Source organism: Monodelphis domestica, chromosome 1 (genome assembly GCF_027887165.1).
Source record: "Monodelphis domestica isolate mMonDom1 chromosome 1, mMonDom1.pri, whole genome shotgun sequence".
NCBI classification, from domain to species: Eukaryota; Metazoa; Chordata; class Mammalia; order Didelphimorphia; family Didelphidae; genus Monodelphis; species Monodelphis domestica.
Genome location: NC_077227.1, coordinates 283,857,501 through 283,864,471, shown reverse-complemented (window position 1 = coordinate 283,864,471; position 6,971 = coordinate 283,857,501).

Genomic DNA, 6,971 nt, shown 5'->3' with positions numbered 1-6,971 from the left:
ATTAAGGCAGAAAATAAATTAAAATGCATGGATTCAGAAAAACCTCAGTTAAAATTCAGTCTGAGGAATGTATTAACTATGTGATTTAACTTCTGTTTAAAGGGGAAAATGAAATAATAGCACCCACCTCCCACAGTTGTTACCAGGACCATATTATTGTAAAATGTGTAACACAGTACCTGGACAATGTAAAGATTAAAAATTGGGCCAAACTGGGGCAGGTAGAAATTAATTTCTCTCTGAAAGGAGTATTATATTTTTAGAGGTTTATTGAAGATTAAAATATAAAGAAAATACAAGTTAAGAAAGGCGCGTGCTAGGTGGGTCAAGAGGCCTAATTCAATTTCACTCACATCTTAAGAGACACGTCTGCTTAGAAGCAGAAGTAGAAAAGAGGCCTCAGTAGGAGGAGAACTGCTTTAAATAATAATTTGTGATCTTGCTCAGGTGGAAATCTCAATGAGATTAGAGGGCATTCTGGGCATTCTTGCTAGCGCAAGGACTCCTGGGGTTTGGAGTCCAGAGTTCAGGTCTTCATTTTTACAACAATGACAAGTGTTATATAAATGTGAACTATTATTGTTATTATTATTTCTTTCATGAAATGTAATTATTTCATGCTGGACAACTTCATGTATGATTTTAAATGTGATAGTAAAAAAAATGCAAAGGGTGAAAAAAAATGAAGAAATTTTGTGTAAGTTAATTTGGAAATATACTGAACTGACCTGAGGTTATCTGATTTGTAATAGGTTTTGTTTCATGTTTCAAATATTGTTTATGATGTTTCAAAATTTGGTAAATTATTATATAATAATGCGGTTATAGAAGAGCATCTTGTTTTATAAACTAGATCTTAGATTATAAACTGAACTATCAAAACAAGGTGGAAAAAATATTTGAAAACTTATGTTATTTTAATAGCCCTGCTGCTGAAGTACTGAACCTTAAGGAAATGTCAATTTCTAGATTTGACTAAAGTTAAGAGGAATTATCAGCTAAAATTATTTAGCAATCATTCATTAAAATTATGAAATTGTTAATTAAGTTAGTTGGGGTTATTATCATAATGTTAAAGTCTGTCAAGTATTTATATGGGTATATTTTTAAAAGGCAAAATTGATCATTGATTACTGTATAGGAAATAGTACAAAGCAAGGACTTACTGTGCTGTGGAATTCTTACTGAATCATTGGGACCTCCTCTTCCAACCCTTGCAAAAACAGGTGAAATCTTCAAATTTGTAAGTTTTTGCTAAAGTTATTGGCTTGTCACTTTTGAAGCTTATGAAGTTAAAACTGATAGTATATGTGTTGAAGTTATATTTTAAATCAGTGTAGCCGTGACAAATTCTGGTCTCTATTAGTCTTGAGGTTTATAGTGAGAGGCTGGTTTCTTGGTTTTAAGACTCTAAGACAAGATATAAGTAAAAATTTAAGAACTGATAGAACCCAGGATAGAAATAATAATTTGGCCCTGAGCTGTGGCTAGTGAAACTTACTATTTGAAGTGAAATCTCATAGAACTTATAATACTATATTCTGAAATTTGTCTAGAGATGTGATTGTCAGGTGGTCACAAGGTCAGTAGTCCCCCATTCATAGAGGATGCGGTGCTGCCCAAAGAGAGTGCAGTTGTTTTTTCCTGGTATACCTATGTTCTGTCATTCTGTGGCCTTAGGCTTGGATCTGGAGGACCATTTTTAATGTTGTTATAATTATGTCCCTGCCTCTTCCTCTAATAGCAATTTTCTATTATCAGAGAAAGTGAACAGTGGAAGTCCATCATTGCAATACTGAATCTTTTAGATATTAAATTAGTGCTGAGGCATCCAAATTACTGTAATAAGCTAAAAATAAAAAAGATCTTATTGTTTTCTTTTCTTAATTTGTAGTTATTGCACACCCTAAGCAAGAGTTAAATTAGAACTTGGACATCAGTTATCTTAATGAAGAGTCACTTATAAGCTACCTTGTGTTATCTTACTAGGAAATCTGATTTTATTTAGCATGGTTATTTAATCTGGGATTAAAACCTGGGTATAGACCATGTCCTAAAAAGCAAATTAATTAATAACTGACTTAAAGATTTTCTTATTGTTTAAAGAACTTATGAGAGCAGTAATCTCATTTATATATGTGCATTTGAACATAGTTAATGAATTAACATGTTTTACTATAGAGAATTTATTTCTCTAACTCACTTTGGATTACATTTGGGGTTAAAAGCAAATTCATTTGTATAACCCAAGGATAAAAGCATCTGCTTACAATGTGTGCTGATAACTATGTATTTATGTATAGGATTAGATCTTTACAGTATTTCCTCCTAAGGAGCACATTAGCAGGAGAGAAAAAAATTGTTTACGGTAAGTAACAATGTGAAGTGATTATATGAGCCAAATAAGTTCTAGGAATTGGGTTTATATATGAAATTGCATTAATAATTGTAAAGTAGGGAAGTTAGAAATATCAAGTGGAATGTGCTAACTGAAATTTTCTGAAGATTCAGGTGAATTTGAATGGACTCCTAAATTGGGGTTCTTCTTAGAGTTCTGTGGTCAAAAGTTCTAACACAGCTTATTTTTACCATATGGCCTGATTATTGGCAAAAGCAAATTTAGGAAGGTATACTAAATTGTGTAGAGTCCTGTTACTAGCAGATTAGGGTAGAATTGCCTAGGATTCTGAAGGTGACTTGCAAACACAGGAGCAAATCCACTAAAAAGAGACCACTCAAAAGCTGCCTAAGAAGGAGACCTATTCCAGAATGTTCAGAAGAAGATGTTTCAGGGACCAGACATCTACATGGGATCTCTGGAACTTAAGGTGAAATGTGTTTATTAACTGAATATGGGGAATGGGTTACCAGGTTACACAGAAAGTTGATATTACTTTATATTGGTGATCATTATTATCTTATTTTGGTCTTCTGTTTCATGGTATTTATGTTTCCTGAATTTCCTTGGTGACCTTGCTGATATGTACAATGCCTAGGACTGAATTGCAATGAACTAGCTGAAGTGAAGGATGGACAATGCACAGGAAAGTGAGTCAGGGGTTGTCTGTTCTTGGTGCTTTCAGTGGTGCTTCTAGATATGATTGTTAATTACTATGAAGCACTCCCCATTCCTGGAAGTTTAAAAATTTAAAATAGTAGTCATTCAGCTAGGAGAGAAACTGGTGGATAAGTCCAGTCTCCTTAAGAACATTACCTTGATCTGTTTTGTGCAAAACTATTTATAACTGCTCTCTGATAGCAAAGAACTGGAAAGAGATGTCCTTCAATTGGTGAATTGTGATGGAATGGAAAACAATGATGGAGTACTATCATGTTAAAAGGAATGTTGAACAGGATGATTTCAGAAAGAGCTGGAAAGATTTACACGAACTGATGGAGAATGAAATAAGCAGAACCAGAAAAACATTGTACACAGTAACAGCAATATTGTGGAATGATCAAATGGGATAGACTTTGCTACTTAACAGCAATACAATGATCCAGAACAATTGTGAGGGACTTAAAAAAAAAGAATGCTATCCATCTCCTGAGAAAGAGCTGTTAGAGTAAGAATGCAGATGGAAGCAAATGATTTATCCCTTGTATATGTTTTAGGATTTTGGTTTCATAAGATTATTCACATATAAAAATGAATAATTTGGGAACATGTTTTGCATGATTATACATGTATAACCCAGACTAAATTGCTTGACAGCTCCAGGAAGGAAGAGGGAAGAGGGCAGGGAGACATCTGAAATCATATAACTTTGGAAAACTCATGTGAAAATTTGTTATTAAAATGTTTTTCAATTTTTAAATAAAAACAAAAAAAGACCAAAAAATACATTACCTTGAAGATAATTGCAATAACTGTCTTTTAGTCCCTGTACCTGCATTGTACCTGGGCATTCCAGCCTGGTATTTCAGGCCTTCTCAAATTCTCCTGAGTGATTTCTTTAAGGCAGCCTAGAAAGAAGGAATTTGGGGTAATCTAAAGAGATTTTCCCCTCTCATTAGAAATAGACAGAGACTAATTGTGCTGGGAATAGACACCTTTGTATTGATAATAATTGTAATGTCCCAATTGACACAGGAGAAGCCTGCTACTAGAAGCCTGCTTTTAAGAGAATTCCATTTGTGTATGAATGGGAAAAGAGCTATTTTGATTTAAATAGGTTTTTTTGAAATGACAATGCAGCAGTTTTCAATTTCATAATTATAAATGTCAGCCATTGCCAAGTAGCTTAAGGAACACCAAAACTGAGAGATGAACCAAGTCATATTCCCACTAAATTAGGAATGTCTGACGACTGGGCTAAGGAACTATTTGATTTTTGTTTTTAATTTGGCATTTGTAAGGCCCACTAGAATTTTCCTTGTGGATTTTGATGTGATTCTTTAGTGTAAATCATTATTGGAAGCACTTGAAAGGATTCCCCAGATTGGGAAGGTCATCCAAAAGACATTTCTGCAATTAGGGATATCTACTGCTATGCCAATTTTATCCTATTTTGTTAGACAGACAGAGGTGCTATCTCTACTCCTAGAGAAGTCTCTGACTTTGTTGATTTTAGGGTGCTTTATGTCTGTTCTTGGGGATAGGTAAGAAATGCTGAGAAAGGTATTTCTATTCTCCATGGCAGCCCAGTGAGTCTAGAAGGTTCCTCAGAGAAGGAGGAAGGATTTTCTTGCCTAGGAGAGGATGACCACTACCAGAATGAGGAACCCAAGCCCTGCTATGACTAGTCAGGATCCACTGTAATTATCTGAATAATCTTCCTGATCTCAGCAACTATAGTGGACCAGCCTAGGAAATAACAAACTGGTTTGCTAAACCTGGTCCTGACAGAGCACAGGAGAGCAATGACACCACACACCTAGAGCAACCCACTGCATAGGAGAATGGAGTCAGATTTGAGCAGAAAAAAAGTAGAAGTCCTCAGGTCTGAGGCACCACTTTACCCCAGGATAGAACAAAATCTCTTTGGCAGTTCTCCTGGCCTGGCTCAGAGGGTAGCAGTTAGTGCTAGCAGGAAGGGAGCAGACATAAATATAAGTCCCAATTAAATAATAATATGCATTTATATGGGCCTGAGAGTCAGGCAATATACAGTCAACAGTAACAAGCAAGTAACAAGTTTTATTTTCACAAAACCCTTATCTTCTAAGTATTGGTTCCAAGAAGAGAACTAAGGGATAGGTAATTGTAGTCAAGGCTTTGCCCAGGGTTATACAACTAGGAAGTATCCAAGACCAAATTTGAACCTAGGTCGGGGTTCTCCAGGTTTGGCTTTCTGTCCACTAAGCCACTTGGCTTCAACAACAAGTATTTATTATGTGATGACTCTATACAGGCAAATAGTCCTATAGGTACTTAATAAATGCTTATTGACTGAAAAAAATTTCATAAGACTTAAGAATTCTGATCAATAAAATGACCAACAATGTCCCCAGATAACCTATAATGAAGCATGTTATCTTTTCTCTAAAGGACAGAGGGGGGCATGATGGACACAAGTTGCAAAAAGAGTTATACATTTTGTATTGGAGGGGATGTAGCAAAATTGGGACACAAAATTGTGAATAGATCCAACCATTCTGGAGGGCAATTTGGAACTATGCCCAAAGGACTTTAAAAGACTTTAAAAGACCCTTTGACCCAGCCATACCACTGCTGAGTTTGTATCCCAAAGAGATAGTAAGGAAAAAGACTTATACAAAAATTCCTGAGATTTTGGCCTCAGGGCACATCAGCTCTGCAATATCAACTCCTTAATCTTATTAAGCCTTCAGAGGGCAGGGAAGTTCAAGTTCCAACACCCCCCACAGACTGCTCTGAGAACCTTGCTGACTAAGCTCCAAAGATGAATAAAGGCTGACAGAAAAGCCCAAACCCTGTCACAGATCCAGCACATAATGAGAAGAGCAAGAGTGCAGGCAACTACAGGGGGAAAAGAAGAGGAAAATATGAGCAAAAAACAGAAAAAGAAAAAAGAAATTTCAATCAACAGCTCCTATCCAGGCAATGAACAAAGAGCAAATGTAACAGAGGAAGATCAAGGAACACCAAGCAAAAACACAGACACTCCAGCAAATTGGACACACGCTTTGGAAGAACTAAAAATACAATTCAAAACACAATTAAGAGAGGATGAAGACAACTGGGAAAAAACTTAAAAGCAAGATAAGTCATCTAGAAACAGAGGCACTTGCACTAAAATGAGAAAATAATATCTTGAAAGTCAAAATTAATCAGCTCGAAAATGAGGCAAGGGAGATGAAAGATAAAGCAAAGAAAATGAAAGATGACCTCCAAAGAAAAATCAGACCAGAAGGAGAAAGATGACCAAAAAGCCAGGGATGAAATTCAGGCTTTAAAAACTAGGATACAACAATTAGAAGCAAGCAACTTCACAAGGCAGCAGGAAACTATAAAGCAAAATCAAAAGAATGAAAAAATTTAGGAAATTTCATCCACAAAACAGAAGATTTTGAAAACAGGTCTAGGAGAGACAATTTAAGAATCATTGGTCTACCAGAAGATCATGACAAAAGAAAAAGCCTGGACATCATCCTAAAGGAAATTATCCAAGAAAACTGCCCTGACATTCTAGAATAAGAGGGAAAAGTGGAGATTGAAGAATCCACAGATCACCTCCTGTACTTAATCCTTAACTGACAATACCCAGGGATGTTATAGCCAAATTCAAGAACTACCAGACCAAGGAAAAAATATTACAAGCTGCTAAGAAGTCATTCAGATACAATGGAACTACAGTGAGGATAACACAGGATCTGGCTGTATCTACACTGAAGGACTGAAAGGCATGGAATAATGATATCCTGGAAAGCAAGGGAACTAGGTCTACAACCAAGAATCAACTACCCAGCAAAACTGACTATATTCTTACATGGGAAAGTATGGTCAAATAATAAAATAGAAGACTTCCCAAGCATTCATAAAGAAAAGA